The sequence below is a fragment of the Saccopteryx bilineata genome, chromosome 3 (assembly GCF_036850765.1).
Source record: "Saccopteryx bilineata isolate mSacBil1 chromosome 3, mSacBil1_pri_phased_curated, whole genome shotgun sequence".
Taxonomy (NCBI): Eukaryota; Metazoa; Chordata; class Mammalia; order Chiroptera; family Emballonuridae; genus Saccopteryx; species Saccopteryx bilineata.
Window position 1 is genome coordinate 210,270,379 of NC_089492.1, and position 18,521 is coordinate 210,288,899.

The following is an 18,521-nucleotide window of genomic DNA, read 5'->3' on the forward strand; positions in this document are numbered from 1 at the left end:
ATCTTCAGAAGAATGCCATGGAGTAACAGGACTAGTAATAACAGGGGCTTGTTGTAGGTAGGGAGAAGGGAAACTCAGACTAAGCTTTATATAAAAAGATGTTCATTTATTACATCAAAAAAAAAAAAAAAAAGAAAAAGAAAAAAAGAAAAGCAAATAAGCAAGAACTGGAAGGTCCAAAAAACATAGGCAAGTTAAGTCCATTGTACCATATCTAAGTAGGGAATACTCTGTAGTCATTAAAAATAAAGTTTACATGGAAAAATGCATTTAAGGTTTTAACAATCAATTATTAAATGCACTCGAAGAACAAAGTTTATAAGTTGGGGGGGGGGGTCAACCCATAAACTGACCTCTACATATGTTATATCAACATACATTTTAATTATAAAGCACCAGACTCCTTTATTACTTTGTTTTTCAGGGTTTTTTAGACCATCCATAAAAAGAGATAAATGTTTTTCCCTTTAGGCTCAACAAAGTAATAAATTACTTCTTCCTTATAACAACTTCAAATTTATGAACTTCAGCATCTTATGTAATTTTTTAGTATACATAAAAAAATCTTTTGACTTTAATTTAAATACAACTAGCTGTTGCAAATGAACACAGAAAACATTATAAAAAAGAGAACATGAAAAAATTATTTCAAGAAAATGTTTCAGAGGGTCTCACAGCCAAAGAGGAAAAGGACTAGAAGAAGATACTATGGCAGGCAGTAAATATGTAAACCCAAGGCCTCCTAGCTCATTTCTTGTTTCTGATACATACTACTATGGGAGAGAATATTTGTCATGAAAGAGGAAGTAGGGTTTTAATTATTGTAAGAGCAGTGAATGGCATATAAAAACAGTGGGTGTGAATGCTATAATATTCTATTAAAGTTAAAAGTTTAAGTATTTGGGGCCCTGGCCGGTTGGCTCAGTGGTAGAGCGTTGGCCTGGCAGGGACCTGGGTTCGATTCCCGGCCAGGGCACATAGGAGAAGCACCCATTTGCTTCTCCACCCCCCACCCCCTCCTTCCTCTCTGTCTCTCTCTTCCCCTCCCGCAGCCAAGGCTCCATTGGAGCAAAAGATGGCCTGGGCGCTGGGGATGGCTCCTTGGCCTCTGCCCCAGGCGCTAGAGTGGCTCTGGTCGCGGCAGAGCGACACCCCCCCCCCAGGGGCAGAGCATCGCCCCTGGTGGGCGTGCTGGGTGGATCCTGGTCGGGAGCATGCGAGAGTCTGTCTGACTGTCTCTCCCCGTTTCCAGCTTCAGAAAAAAAAAAAAAAAAAAAAAAAGTTTAACTATTTGGGCCTGACCGGGCAGTGGCACAGTGGATAGAGCGTCGGACTGGGATGCGGAAGACCCAGGTTCGAGACCCCAAGGTCGCCAGCTTGAGTGAGGGGTTACTCGGTCTGCTGAAGGCCCACGGTCAAGGCACGTATGAGAAAGCAATCAATGAACAACTAAGGTGTTGCAACGCGCAATGAAAAACTAATGATTGATGCTTCTCATCTCTCCGTTCCTGTCTATCCCTGTCTATCCCTCTCTCTGACTCTCAGTCTCTGTAAAAAAAATTAAATAAATAAATAAATAAATAAAAGTTTAAGTAGTTGGGAAGTTATTTTTGGAAATAAATAACATGAATAATTAAGCCAGGGAATGGTAATCCAGACCACACTGTCGTAGACTAGAGGAGAGATCTCCTTTCTCCTACCGTCTTCCATTGTATCAGGGAGGAAGACTTGTTATGGGTGAGGTAGATAGATGCAAGGGGTATATGATGCTGGGGATGGAATTAGTACTTGTTAAAAGTTCTTATATTTTCACCCTGTTAAAACAATCACATTATATCTTTTCCTAGATGACAGGAGGCCCAATTAGCTCATCTGTATTTATTCTAACCACTTTGGTAAAACTCACATATTGACTCAATTCTCTATTCTCGGTCTCTTTGTTCCAAGCTTCAAACTGAAATATGTTACCAAGATTTGAGATTTGGGATGGAAGGACATCTCAAAAACCCTTAGGCTAGCTTTCCTTAATCTAGGATTCTAGATTGAGGTTTTTGGTACAAAGCTCTTCAAATTTTGTTACTTTGCATTGTTCCCTGTGAGTACCACTATCTCCACAATCTAAGGGGGTGGTAGTTGTGATCTAGAGCAGAATAAGATGTCAAAAATCCTAACACTGTTTCATGGAACCCCAATTCTACTTTAATCCCTTATATCCACTGTGATTTGGATCGGTGAAGCAGGGTTATAGCATCTGAAAAGCAATGTAACTTCTATATAGGCAGATTCACTATACTCATTGAATTTAAACTGCAAGGGTGATTTTCCTTGCAAGCAATTTTCCAGAAGAAGCAGGTCAGTTTTATAAAGCAAGGGCATGTTTGTAGGTAATGTCAAACTAAGGGTAACAAAGTTCTAGGTGGAGTGAAATCACCAAAATAATTGAGTAGTATGATCTGGGCTAAGAGCTGACTGGCAGTACTGGCAAACTGTCCTAACTTGTGTTTCACTTTGTCTTATCATTAATTTGAACACAGGATCAAAGAGAATACCCTGTGGTAAACCTAAGAAATTTGTATGCTTTGTCCAAAGGCTCTGCAAGGCCTGAAAGTAAACTTAAAAAGGTAAGAGACATTGAATCAGCCATACATGTAGGAGGGGAAAGAAAGCAACAACTGAAAACGTGTTGTAATTTAGAAAACCCAGTACACAACTAGCATAAAAAGAACCGAAGCACAAAGAAGGCAGAGGTTCCCAAACTCTTCTTGAGGAACTCTGGGGCAACAGATATATTTTAACTTTTCAAAGGAAACACAGTGACATCTGGGGGACACCATAAGGAACAGTCAACACTAGAATGTACTACATTCCTTTTGATGACATCATATCTTTGCTAAACTGGGTTTTCAATCACTGATTTTTATCACATGAAAAATCAATTTGGAACAGGCTGTAAGGGTACCGAGTCTAATCTGATTCCAAGCTTTGAGAAATTATATTGTATACAATAGGCAGACATATCCCATTAGTAACAGGTTACATAAAAATGAAATAAAAAGTATTTAAAATGTACACTGTAATGATTTGATATATATATATGTAGAATATATACATACACACATATTTTGAAAGGATTCCTCTCATTTAATTAGCACATCCTTCATCTCAAACATTTTATAAATATTATAAATTATATTTGTTTATAAATATGTTCAGTAAAATATATATTATATATAGCAAAATACTTGGTGAGAACATTAAGTTCTAGTCTCTTAGCGAATTTCATTTATACAATACAGTGTTACCAACTAAAGTCACCATATTATACAAGAGATGCTCAGACCACATTCATCTTATAGTTGAAAGTTATACCTTTTAACCAACCTCTCCCTACCTCCCAACCGCTGGTAAATACTTTCTACTCTCTGTTCTTTTGCTTTGTTTTTAGATTCCACGCATAAAGTGAAACCACACAGAATCTGTCTTTCTCTGGCTGGCTTATTTAGCATGATGTCCTCAAGCTCAACCCATGTTGTACCAGCAGCAGCATTTTCTTTTCCCATGGTAGAATAATATTCGTGTTTGCAATGTATACCTCCACACACACATCTATATATACACTGCATTTTCTTTATCCATTCATCCACTGAATATTTAGATTGTTTCCATATCTTGGCAATCATGCTGCGATGAACATGCGAGTACATTTCCACTGGATATACACCTAAGAGTAAAACTGCTGGGTTATATGGTAGTTCCATTTTTAACTTTTGAGGAACCGCCATGGTATTTTTTATAATGGCTGCACCAATTCACATTCCCACCAACAGTGCACACCTATCTCATCTCCTTGGTGATAGCCATTTTAACACTTGTGAGGTGATATCTCATTGTGGTAATGATTTGCATTTCCCTGATGATTAGCGATGTTGAACACATTTTCATGTATCTGTTGGTCATTTAGGTATCTTCTTTAAAGAACTGTTTAGTCAGTTTCACTAACCAGTTTTCAACTGGATTCTTTTTGTTGTTGTTATTGAGTTGTGTGAGTTCTTTATATATTTTGGATATTAACGCCTTATCAGATAATTTACAAATATTCTCTCCCATTCTGGAGGTTGCCTTTCCATTTTGTTGACGTTTTCCTTTGTGTAAAACCTCTTTAGTCAGTAAGCATTTCTTAATACAGGGGTCCCCAAACTTTGACCTGCGGGCCGCATGCAGCCCCCTGAGGTCATTTATCTGGCCCCTGCTGCACTTCCGGAAGGGGCATCTCTTTCATTGATGGTCAGTGAGAGGAGCATAGTTCCCACTGAAATACTGGTCAGTTTGTTGACTTAAATTTACTTGTTCTTTATTTTAAATATTGTATTAGTTCCCGTTTTTTTACTTTAAAAATAAGATATGTGCAGTGTGCATAGGGATTTGTTCATAGTTTTTTTATAGTCCAGCCCTCCAATGGTCTGAGGGACAGTGAACTGGCTCCTTGTAAAAAGTTCGGGGACCCCTGTTAAATGGAACTAACTACTGGGTGCTTCTTCTGGCCCGGAGACACACTAAAAAATTTACAGGAACACTGAGGATTCTGTGAATTGACAATGTTTGGGAACCTTATAGATGAATATGAGTTAGGCTCCACTGCTAAAAAGAAAAGGCAGAAAGAAAATTTTCTGCAGCCACTAAAACAAAGAAAATTACTCAAAACATGGGAAATTCAAGATTTGAGAAAAAGATTTTATAAAGGTGACCAAAGCAGATATCACATTAACTAGTCTTCTATTTCTTTTTTTTTAATTGTTTAATCTTTATTTATTGATTTTAGCTAGAGAAGAAGGGGAAGACAGAGAAAGGAACATCAATCCTCTCCTGCATGTGCCCTGATTGGGGACCGAACCTCTGCACTTTGGGCCAAAGCCCCAACCAAATGAGTTATCCAGCCAGGGCTAGTCTCCTATTTCTTCTATTACCTAGTCTTCTATAGATTTCTGAGTATAACACAGGCTTAATAAACATATGAATTAGGGTCTTAACAGCAAACAGACTGCATACTCAAGGAGTTTTAGTTTTAAAAACCAACCATTTATGAAGCTGTAATTAAGGTTAAGGAACCAACAAAGGATGGGAAGCATCTGAGGGCTAGTAAAAGTAGAAATCTATCATCCTTAGCCTGAACAGTCAAAAGGCAACATTTACCAGAATCCAATGAGAACTGAATCTTGGAAAAGGGATTGTCCAACAGGAGCTACAGCCACAGATGAACGTTGTTGCAAAAATAGGGAAGGAGAAAAGAAAACAAACACCCAGACTTCCCTCTCCTCCCATCCTTAGGCTGTGGTCTTTGCTTGAAAAGTCTACCTCCTACAGAAGTAGATGACTCTGCTCCCTTATGTGGAAAAAGAGAAGTAGACAATTATGATACAAAGTAGTCATATAGCTACATAACAGTTATGTAAAACTGCTTCCTATATCAATTCATATCCTATAAAAAGTTCCAGATTACCGATTATTCCAAGCCTATTATAAACATGTCTGCCTGTGTCTTTATATATATATAGCTCTTATTTCTGATTTCCTATCTTATTCCCCAAACTAAACCTATACTGTCACATAAAATGTCATACTATTCTCTCCTGTATCAGTCCAAATTCTATTTTCATCAAGGCCGATATAACACCCATCTCCTCCACAAAGTCATTCTCAACTAAATCCAGCCCATGTTTTTCCTTTGAGTTTTTAGATGTAGATAACTTTTTATTTGTCCTTCTAGGGCAGTGGTTCTCAACCTTTCTAATGCCGTGACCCTGCAATACAGTTCCTCATGTTGTGGTGACCCCAAACCAAAAAATAGTTTTGGTGGCTACTTCATAACTGTAATTTAGCTACAGTTATGATTCGGAATGTAAATACCTGATATGCATTATGTATTTTCTGATGGCTTTAGGCGACTCCGCTGGGGTCGTGACCCATAGGTTGAGAACCGCTGTTCTAGGGAGTTGTGTTCTCAAATCTGAGGATTCCTGTTGGTCATCAATTCTGAAAAAGTCTAGGCAATTCTTGCTTTGGACATGACCATCGCCCCATTTTCTCCATTCCATCCACTTAGTTAGTGTATTAGTCATTCTCATTCTATCCTTCATGTCTCTCGGCCTCTTTTTCATAATTTCATCTCGACCTATGTTGTAGTCGGGTAACTTCTTTAAGCTCTGTCTTCCACACCACTAACTACCTTCTGTTATTTAACCCATTCACATAGTTTTCAATTTCACATGTTCTGTTTCCTATTTTTTGTAAGTTGTATTTGGTTTTCCTTCCCAGTCAGCTTTAACAATTTATCAACTAATGGTAAATCACATTTCATTACCATTTAACCCTCAATTATTCTGAAGCAAATTTCAGCTGTCCATAACTGCATTTGATTTTTTAGTAAAAAAACAAACAAACAAAACTCTGGGTAGTCATCTAAGTTCATTATTCATTCTTCACTCATGTTTTCAAGCTCTTCTATTATTAATTTAAATACTTACATTCCATAACTAATAATCTGTTGAGATTATTTTTGATGCAAGCTCATATTGACGAGAATTCTTCCCCAAGCTTCTAAAACACAATTTAATGGTTCTTATTTTGTCTAAAACTGTTGTGTTTTAAACTTGTCATACCACAGGTTTCCTTATAGAAAGAACATTTCTGGCTACTTTGTATTTCTCAGTGCTAAATGCAAGCAGGCCTTGCAGATTACTTTAAAGGTCAGAGGTAGAAAAGAGCTAAAATGCCTACCAGGCGTCCCCAAACTACGGCCCGCAGCCGCATGCAGCCCTCTAAGGCCATTTATCCGGCCCCCTGCCGCACTTCCGGAAGGGGCACCTCTTTCATTGGTGGTCAGTGAGAGGAGCACTGTATGTGGCAGCCCTCCAGCAGTCTGAGGGACAGTGAACTGGCCCCCTGTGTAAAAAGTTTGGGGACCCCTGGCCTATACTGTGCTTTAAAGCATTGACTGTCTAAAAACAATTGTACCAGGGAGAAGTAAACCATATTCAATTGTTTAGAGAAGGATGGGAGTAGGCAAGAAAACAGACATTTTCAAATTACATGTCTACCCCTCCCTAGAGTCTAATGTGTATCTATTTGTGAATCTATCTGAAAATCACTGTACTAACTAGAAGTGTCATTGTCCAGTGGATACATTGAAGTGTGTGTGGGAGGGAAGTTGAGAAAAACTGCTTTTAGTTTTTAAATTATTTTGGCATACAGTGTTTGCATTCATTCCATTAATACTTAATGAATATGTATACTAAGGACTGTGATGGAGAAACAACTTATAGTCCTATTCTCAAATATTTTATTGTTTTGTTGGGGAGACAGAAATGTAAACAAATCTAACAATAGAGACAATAGCCACAATAACACAAAAGAGAAAGCTGACCATTTTTTTTTTTAAGGAAAAGGTAGAGAAAGATAAAAAAAATCAGAATTACTCAAATTGAGTTTTGAGGGATGAATCACAAGATTAAAGGAGGAGAGAACATAGTAGTTAGAGGGAAAAGAGTGTATAAAGTTAAGCAAGCATATAGTATATTGTAGGGATAGGAAATAGTTTCATATAGTTAAAGCCTAGAATATATGTAGAAACACCTTGGGAAATGATGATGGGTAGAAACAAGTTATGAAGGGCTTTGTATGACTTGTCTTCAGCCTTTTGTCTCCAACTTGTAAGTTATAGGCTGCCACTGATTTAAAATACAGAGAAATAGAAATCAGATCATATCAGGCAGTATGGTACTTTAAAAAAGGGGCTCTATAATCACAATTGCCTGGTGCTGCACATACAATACATTTCTGTAGAACAAACAGGATTAGATTTTATCTATATACTACTGCCTACTTTCGTAGCCCTGGGCGAGTTCCTTATCCTTTCTGGGCCTCAGTTTGCTCCTTTATAAAATATGTATAATAATGCTATCACTGTCATAGGGCTCAGCATACAATGTTCAATAAATGTCAGCCAAGATGGTGATGATGATATGCACTTCAAAAAATCTACACTAGAGCATGGATTGGAAAAAAAGAGACTAGTTAGTCTCCTAGTATGAAGAACATAGGTTTTGGCTTCAGATAGACTTGCATTTGGTATCAGACACTTATGCTTATTTCCAAAACTTCCTAGCTGTGTGGCCCGAAAAAAGTTACTTAACCTCAATAATCCCAAAACAGTGATAATAAATGTACACATCTTTATAAGATTATTGAGAGGATTACACCAGACATATGTAATGTGCCTTGCTCAGAATCTATTACAGCAGGACTTTCAGTGCCAAAATGGTAAGACAAAGCATGCCCCAAATGAAAGACAAGAAATCCCCAGAAAAAGTACTAAATGAAATGGAAGTAAGCCAGCTACCAGATACAAAGTTCAAAACACTGATTGCATGTGATGCTCAAGGGATTTAGGAGGTGAATGGATGAACTCAGTGAGAACTTAAAGAGACAATCAACAGTAAAAAAGGACATAAAATCATAGAGAAGAACCAGTCAGAAATGAAGAATACAGTATCTGAAATGGAGACTACACTAAAAGGAATCAACAGGAGGCTAGATGAAGCAGAGAATCAAATCAGCAATTTGCAAGACAAAATAGAAAATATCCAATCAGAGCAGCAAGAAGAAAAATGAATTTAAAAAATAAGGTTTACGGTAGTGTTTTTCAACTGCTGGTACACAGACTGGTAAAAAATAATAAAGATCAGAGCAGAAATAATACGCCTAAAATAAAACACAAAAGATCAATGAAAACAAGATCTATTTCTTTGAAAAGATAAACAAAATTAATAAACCATTAACCAGACTCATGAAGAGAGGTCACGAATAAAATTAAAGAGAGAGAGAGAGAGAGAGAAGTAACAACCAACGCTATAAAAAATACAAAGAATTATATACAGCTCACAAAAATTAGGGGATATTTTATAGCTTCATATTCATTTTGAAATATCCCCTAATTTTTGTGAGCAGTAATACATAACAAAATTATCAACAACTATAGGACAAAAAGTTGGGCCATCTGAGCAAAATGGATAAATATTGGAAGAAACAATCTTCCAAAACTGAATCAAGAGAAAACAGAAAATCTGAACTGATTACAGCTAATGAAACTGAAGCAGTAATCAAAAACTCCTCGAAAACAAAGACCCTGAACTAGATGGCTTCACAGGTGAATTTTACCAAATATTCAAAGAAAAACTAACACCTATCCTTCTAGATCTATTCAAAAAAATACAAGAGGAGGAAAGACTCTCTAGCTCATTTATTTTTATTATTTTTATTTTTTCTCTCTAGCTCATTTATGAGGTCAGAATTATCCTGATTCCAAAATCTGATAGATACTTTAAAGAAATTTTATACCAATATCCCTGATGAACATAGATGCAAAAACCCCACACAAAATATTAGCAAACTAAATTCAGCCAATACAGTAAAAAGATCATACACCATGAGCAAACAGAATTTATTCCTGGGATGCAAGACTAGTATAGTATCTGCAAATCAATTAATGTGATGTACAACATAAGCAAAATGAAGGATAAAAATACTATGATGATAAAGAAAGAGACAGGTAAAAAAAAAGTTGCTAATAATGGGGTAAAGATCTGAAAAGTGGGATAAGTTTTACAAGCCCAGGTGAAGCTAGAAAATGAAATTTATAGTAATAGATGTGATTCATTTCAGCAGCATTTAACAGATTGAAGCAGATCAGACAGATGGTAGAAATGATTTGCTGTTGGCAGTTTCTATACCAGGTGTGGTATAAAGCAAGGATGAAAAATGTTGTAGGAGCATCAGTAAGAAAATGGTTCAGGTAACACTGGTTTTAGAGTAAATAGAGAAAAAAAATATGGAAGAGGTTGATGAACCCTTCTTCAGTCCATTCCAGAAGATTGAAGAAAAAGGAAATGTTTGATCAAACATCTGGCTTAGGGGTAATGAAGTAAAAGAACCAGAAGAATAACAGTAACATGAGTTATTATTTACTATGTACTACAAGGTATTAATCAGGTGCTTTGTGTAGTTATCTCATTTAAGGAAATAAGATTTGGTGCAAGTTTGGCATACTGAATTAAGATCTCAATATAAGTCATTGCTAAAATGACAGAGTACAGGTATACTAGGTTTGAAGTGTTCAAAGAAATCTGAAATAATAGCAGGTTTAATAGATTATTTAGATACACAGTTTTAAATCCCCTATAATGATAGTAAATATTAGAGTGAAGAACTGACGTTAAGGAGTATTGGAGAATACCTAGTGGTCAAGAGGAGATAAAGAGAAAAAAGTAGACTCTCTCTACACCTACACCTACACTGACACACACACACACTTCTATCTATCTAATATATATAGTATATATATCTGATATACAGTGTTCATTGTCTCAGAGAACTTATAAAGCTGCATTATAAATTAAAATACAGCATCTCAGAGGAAACAATATGCTTAATGTCAGACAGCTCATACATGAAGGAAATTAAAATGTCTCTGTATTACTATTCTCTGACTTGTTTTATATTAAGATGCTTTACTCCCCATTAAAAACATGTTGCTGCATTTTTATCCTTTTATAGGGAAGAATCTTTCTCACTGGCTTAGTTTCTCATTTTCACTTTTCCTCTAAATATCTGGGTCTCTACCTTCACCTTCTTACTCATGCTCCAGTGTGAGTTATCTGAAAGACTTTCTTGCTTTTTCTCTCAAGAAGCAGGCTGTTTAGTGAGCTAGCATACAAGGCGTTCTCCCCTGTGCCTAAGTTTTACATGGGCTGGGGCCCACAATGTTGCTGCACACCCAACTACACTCTCAAATATCAGCTTATATTTCAGTAACATAGATGAGGATATGACTGTGGGTGGTTTAATAGTTGAATTTTAACCTTCTTTAATTTAATGTAAACAGTTAATTTCTGAAAACTTGAAACGAATAAATAGTTAAGAATCCCTTGAGTTCTTTAATAATCTTGTCCTGTAACCTACACTCCACCTCTCACTGCCACTGTCATGCCAATGAACACAATCTTTCCACACTTGTAGCTGTCTGCATCCTTCTCTCTCACCATCACCTAACATTCTAGCTTATTCTCTGTAGTACCTTAACATTCACTGATCCCTCCACCTCACTGTTACTTCCAAACTGGTAATCCCACTACCTTTTTACTGACTTTCACTCTTGATGTCCTCTTTTTCTCCTTTTCCATTTATCAGTGAAGATTCTCTATTACTCTGCTCTTAACAGCACTGACTCCTGCTAAAATTTTCTGTTTCAGTTCTAAGGACAGAGTTCATCTCTGTTTCTAATATTAATAAAGATTGTTCTCTTTTACAGTAGTAAGGTTAATCAAAAGGAAACATAAAAGAGAACAGATTATATAAAGGCTTAGTGCATCCTTTTGTCTTTTATTTCAAACTCATGAGAAGAACTAAACTTTATATAATAGGAGAGCTGGGGAAATTCAGAAAAAGTGAGTAATTATATAGCTATTGTATTTCTAATAAACATTAATAAAGACCAAACTTTATAAGAAAACAAAAAAAGTGTAACCTGATAAGAAAGAACAAAGAACTAATAGTAGGCTTTATTAAAAATCCTGGATTAGCCTGGTTGTGGTGGTGCAGTAGATAATCATCAACCTATGGAATGCTGAGGTCACAGGTTCAAAACCCTGGGCTTGTTGAGTCAAGGCACATATGACAATAAACCAATAAACAACTAAAGTGAAGCAACGATGAGTGATACTTTTTGCTCCATGCCCTTTCCTCTCTCTTTAAAATAAAAAGAGAATCCTGGATTATACATTAGTCTAATTAACCCTTAGGACATACTTTCCTTATTAATCTGTAAAATGAAGGGGCTGGATTAGATCAGCGATTTTCAAACCTTTTTTTCCCCTGAGTGGCAAATTCCAAATGACATTTTACCCAGGACCCCAATAATAAAAAAATGTCTCCATGCTGTCTCCTGTGACAATTCTGCAGAGAATTTAGCTCCTAAACATAATTAGGGAAAAGAAACACAACTATCAGAAACGTAAAAGGTCTACTTAGCATGAAGGACAAACAGCTTTACTTAGCCATGCAGTGTCTTAAAAGTTTCAAAGGGAGAATTACTCCAAAATGAGAAGAACAGAATAGAAAAACAAGTGTATAGATGAAGATAGATGGTGATGAAGAGAGACTTGATTTGGGACAGAAAACACACTAGGCAATATATACATATGTACACCTGAAACCTGTATAATGTTATTATCCAATGTCACCCCAATAAATTCAATAAAAAAAATAAAAAAATAACCCCAACAACAAAAAAAATTGTTAGGTCAAGATTACAATTGCAAGTAAAGAACAACGAATCAACAGTTATCAGTCTTTCTGTACTGCTCACAAAAATTAGGGGATACCTCAAAATGAATATGAAACAATTAAACATCTCTTAATTTTGTGAGCAGTGTAGTTTTCTAACATTGTGTTTGTATAATTTTAAACTATTTCCCTCTTGTAGGTTTTCATTATCTGCTGTTTCGTCTTCTGTGCCACTGTTATCTATCTCATTAAAATTATCACAGAGGGAAGAGCATCCATTGAGGCCATTGAAAGTCTAATACCAGCTCTGAAATTTATTAATTTAACTAATTACTTTGGTTCTGTTTCCTTATCTATAAACTGATCACAAGACATTTAACTATTTTTAAGATCTATTTTAAATATGTAACCCTATAACACAATAACCTGGCTACAAGAGCAATCTTCTAACCAGCCATTTTCCCTCTAACAATAATTTTCTTTCTTAAATTTCATTTCAATCATATCACTCATCAAAAATCCTATAATTACTTTAATACACTCTGAAATGAAAGAAAATGACATTCAACCAATTAATTCTCCATTACCTAACATGTTCCTCTATTATACTCAAATTTATAGCCACACGTCCATCAAGCCCTAGGGTTAAAAGAACTAAAATCATTGAGTGGCTAAAATATACCAGGCAATGTAAAGTATTTTATATACACCTCAGTTTTTCTTCCTAACTGTCCTGTGAGGTTATATTATATCCCCATTTTAGAGACTGAATGCCTGGTAGTAAGGTTATGTAACTTGTATATTATCAAATAGCTAATTATGTAGCAGATGGACAATGAACTCAGTCTCTACGGCTTCAAAACCAACATTACAGCAAACCCACTACTTTAAAAACAAAAATATTTTATGATCATAAATACTTATATGTATTCATTCACACAGTTTAAGAAGATGCAAATATAACAAGATAAGACTATATCTATAAATACTGTCAACCTCAATTGTACTTCTCGCTCTGGTAAGCCTGACTTAATTATATAGGCCTATTTAAACAGCTAGATAATAGCATGTGTACCAATGCTATTTCTCCTCCTGCCCTGAAGAGAAAATGAAATTGAAAAAGTATCTTAGAAGTGCAGTCGTTCTGGTACAAGAATTCCCTTAAAGACTCTAACTTATAAATTGCCCATTCAACCTTATTAAGAGAGAATTTACTATTTCCTCTAGCAGCTCACTACATTTTTTTTTTTATAATAAATTTTTATTAATGGTAATGGGATGACATTAATAAATCAGGGTACATATATTCAAAGAAAACATGTCTAGGTTATTTTGTCATTAAATTATGTTGCAAACCCCTCGCCCAAAGTCAGATTATCCTCCGTCACCCTCTATCTAGTTCTCTGTGCCCCTCCCCCTCCCCCTAACTCTCTCCCTCCCTCCCTCCCATGTCCTCCCTCCCCCCCACCCTTGGTAACCACCACACTCTTGTCCATGTCTCTTAGTCTCATTTTTATGTTCCACCAATGTATGGAATCATGTAGTTCTTGTTTTTTTCTGATTTACTTATTTCACTTCTTATAATGTTATCAAGATCCCACCATTTTGCTGTAAATGATCTGATGTCATCATTTCTTATGGCTGAGTAGTATTCCATAGTGTATATGTGCCACATCTTCTTTATCCAGTCTTCTATTGAAGGGCTTTTTGGTTGTTTCCATGTCTTGGCCACTGTGAACAGTGCTGCAATGAACATGGGGCTACATGTGTCTTCACGTATCAATGTTTCTGAGGTTTTGGGGTATATACCCAGTAGAGGGATTGCTGGGTCATAAGGTAGTTCTATTTGCAGTTTTTTGAAGAACCACCATACTTTCCTCCATAATGGTTGTACTACTTTACAGTCCCACCAACAGTGAATGAGGGTTCCTTTTTCTCCACAGCCTCTCCAACATTTGCTATTACCCGTCTTGTTGATAATAGCTAATCTAACAGGAGTGAGGTGGTATCTCATTGTAGTTTTGATTTGCATTTCTCTAATAACTAATGAAGCGGAGCATCTTTTCATATATCTGTTGGCCATTTGTATCTCTTCCTGGGAGAAGTGTCTGTTCATGTCCTCTTCCCATTTTTTTATTGGATTGTTTGTTTGTTTGTTGTTGAGTTTTATGAGTTCTTTGTAAATTTTGGATATTAGGCCCTTATCTGAGCTGTCGTTTGAAAATATCAGTTCCCATATAGTTGGCTGTCTGTTTATTTTGATATCAGTTTCTCTTGCTGAGCAAAAACTTTTAATTCTGATGTAGTCCCATTCATTTATCTTTGCCTTCACTTCTCTTGCCATTGGAGTCAAGTTCATAAAATGTTCTTTAAAACCCAGGTCCATGATTTTAGTACCTATGTCTTCTTCTATGTACTTTATTGTTTCAGGTCTTATATTTAGGTCTTTGATCCATTTTGAATTAATTTTAGTACACGGGGACAGGTACTAAAATTAGTCGAGATTCATTCTTTTGCATGTGGCTTTCCAGTTTTCCCAACACCACTTGTTGAAGAGGCTTTCTTTTCTCCATTGTGTGTTGTTGGCCCCTTTATCAAAGATTATTTGACCATATATATGTGGTTTTATTTCTGGGCTTTCTATTCTGTTCCATTGGTCTGAGTGTCTATTTTTCTGCCAATACCATGCTGTTTTGATTATCGTGGCCCTATAATATAGTTTAAAGTCAGGTATTGTAATGCCCCCAGCTTCATTCTTTTTCCTTAGGATTGTTTTGGCTATTCGGGGTTTTTTATAGTTCCATATAAATCTGATGATTTTTTGTTCCATTTCTTTAAAAAATCTCATAGGGATTTTGATGGGAATTGCATTAAATTTGTATATTGCTTTGGGTAATATGGCCATTTTGATTATATTTATTCTTCCTATCCAAGAACAAGGAATATTTTTCCATCTCATTGTATCTTTTTCGATTTCCCTTAACAATGCTTTGTAATTTTCATTATATAGGTCCTTTACGTTCTTTGTTATGTTTATTCCTAGGTATTTTATTTTTTTTGTTGCAATCGTGAAGGGGATTATTTTTTTGAGTTCGTTTTCTAATATTTCATTGTTGGCATATAGAAAGGCTATGGACTTTTGTATGTTAATTTTGTATCCTGCGACCTTACTGTATTGGTTTATTGTTTCTAATAATCTTTTGGTGGAGTCCTTCGGGTTTTCGATGTATAGGATCATATCATCAGCAAAAAGTGATACCTTTACTTCTTCTTTTCCGATATGGATGCCTTTTATTTCTTTGTCTTGTCTGATTGCTCTGGCCAGAACTTCTAGCACCACGTTGAATAAGAGTGGAGAGAGTGGACAACCCTGTCTTGTTCCTGATTTAAGGTAGAAAGTCCTCAGTTTTATGCCGTTTAATAGAATGTTGGCTGATGGTTTATCATATATGGCCTTTATCATGTTGAGATATTTTCCTTCTATACCCATTTTGTTGAGTCTTAAACATAAAATTGTGTTGTATTTTATCAAAAGCCTTTTCTGCATCTATTGATAAGATCATGTGGTTTTTGTTCTTTGTTTTGTTGATATGGTGTATTACGTTAACCGTTTTGCGTATGTTGAACCATCCTTGAGATTCTGGGATGAATCCCACTTGATCATGATGTATTATTTTTTTAATATGTTGTTGTATTCGGTTTGCCAGTATTTTGTTTAGTATTTTAGCATCTGTATTCATTAGAGATATTGGTCTGTAGTTTTCTTTCTTTGTGCCATCCTTGCCAGGTTTTGGTATGAGGGTTATGTTGGCCTCATAGAATGTGTTTGGAAGTATTGCTTCTTCTTCAATTTTTTGGAAGACTTTGAGTAGAATAGGAACCAAGTCTTCTTTGAATGTTTGATAGAATTCACTAGTATAACCGTCTGGGCCTGGACTTTTATTTTGGGGGAGGTTTTTAATAGTTTTTTCTATTTCCTCCCTGCTGATTGGCCTGTTTAGGCTTTCTGCTTCTTCATGACTCAATCTAGGAATGTTGTATTGTTCTAGGAATTTATCCATTTCTTCTAGATTGTTGTATTTGGTGGCATATAATTTTTCATAGTATTCTACAATAATTCTTTGTATATCTATGATGTCTGTGGTGATCTCTCCTCTTTCATTTTGGATTTTATTTATTTGAGTCCTGTGCCTTTTTTCCTTGTGAGTCTTGCCAAGGGTTTGTCAATTTTGTTGATCTTTTCAAAGAACCAGCTCCTTGTTTTATTGATTTTTTCTATAGTTTTTCTGTTCTCTATTTCATTTATTTCTGCTCTGATTTTTATTATCTCCTTTCTTCGGCTGGTTTTGGGTTGTCTTTGTTCTTCTTTTTCTAGTTCCTTAAGGTGTGAAGTTAAGTGGTTTACTTCGGCTCTCTCTTGTTTGTTCATATAGGCCTGAAGTGATATGAGCTTTCCTCTTATTACTGCTTTTGCTGCATCCCAAAGATTCTGTTATGTCGTATTTTCATTTTCATTTGTCTGTATATATCTTTTGATCTCTGCACTTATTTCTTCTTTGACCCATTCATTTTTTAGAAGTATGTTGTTTAGTTTCCACATTTTTGTGGGTTTTCCCCCTCTTTTTTGCAGTTGAATTCTAGTTTCAAGGCTTTATGATCAGAAAATATGCTTGGTACAATTTCAATTTTTCTAAATTTGCTGATATTGTCTTTGTGGCCCAACATATGGTCAATTCTTGAGAATGTTCCATGTACACTAGAGAAAAATGTATACTCTGTCGCTTTGGGATGAAGTGTCCTGTAGATGTCTATCATATCCAGGTGTTCTAGTATTTTGTTTAAGGCCACTATGTCTTTGTTGATTCTCTGTTTGGATGACCGATCTAGAGCCGTCAGCGGTGTATTGAGGTCTCCAAGTATGATTGTATTTTTGTTAGTTTTTGTTTTAAGGTCAATAAGTAGCTGACTTATATATTTTGGTGCTCCTTGGTTTGGTGCATATATATTAAGGATTGTTATGTCTTCTTGATTCAACTTCCCCTTAATCATAATGAAATGACCATTTTTGTCTCTGAGTACTTTTTCTGTCTTGTAGTCAGCATTATTAGATATGAGAATTGCTACACCTGCCTTTTTTTGGGTGTTGTTTGCTTGGAGTATTGTTTTCCAGCCTTTCACTTTGAATTTGTTTTTATCCTTGTTGCTTAGATGTGTTTCTTGTAGGCAGCATATAGTTGGATTTTCTTTTTTAATCCATTCTGCTACTCTGTGTCTTTTTATTGATAAGTTTAATCCATTTACATTTAGTGTAATTACTGACACTTGTGGGTTCCCTACTGCCATTTTATAAATTGCTTTCTGTTAGTTTTGTATCTAGTTTGATTCTTCTCTTTTGTTTTTCTATCATTTGTTTTTGTTTGTTTGTGTTCCATACTTCTTTCCTCTGTTGCTACCTTTTTTAAGTCAAGTGTTTTTGTGGTGTTTTTTTCAAGGGTGGTTACCATTAAGTAATGAAAAGGGTACCTACCATATTCATTGTAGTACCCTATCTTATAAGTATTTCTGCACTTCATCATCCTTTGCTACTGTTAATCTCCATCCTCTCCCCCCTTTTTTTCCTTTGTTGTCACAGTTTAAGTTTGGTTTTATTGTGTTCTTGGTGGAGCTGTTACTTGTGGTGTTGTTTTCTTTTGTTCTTTGAATCTGGTTGGAAAACCCCCTTTAGTATTTCCTGGAGTGGGGGCTTTCTGTTGATAAATTCTCTCATCTTTTCTGTATTTGTGAATGTTTTTATATCTCCTTCATACTTGAAGGATAGCTTTGATGGGTATAGTATTCTTGGCTGAAAGTTCCTCTCTTTCAGGGCTTTAAATATTGGGGTCCACTCTCTTCTAGCTTGTAGAGTTTCTGCTGAGAAATCTGATGATAATCTAATAGGCCTTCCTTTATATGTTGTACTCTTCTTTTCCCTGGCTGCCTTGAGAATTTTTTCTTTGTCATTGGTTTGTGTCATCTTTATTATGATGTGCCTTGGAGTGCGTTTGTTGGGGTTAAGAAAACTCGGTGTTCTGTTTGCTTCTTGAATTTGAGGCTTTAGTTCTTTCCACAGGCTTGGGAAGTTCTCGTCTATTATTTGTTTGAGTATATTCTCCATTCCATTTTCTTTCTCTTCTCCCTCTGATATA

The 18,521-nt window shown here is 35.8% G+C and overlaps 1 protein-coding gene across 2 annotated transcripts in view; it reads right to left on the bottom strand.

Annotated features, from left to right (window-relative positions):
• Positions 1–18,521, bottom strand: part of PKN2 (protein kinase N2) — a 180,263-nt gene that overhangs the window by 25,900 nt on the left and 135,842 nt on the right. The window lies entirely within an intron of this gene.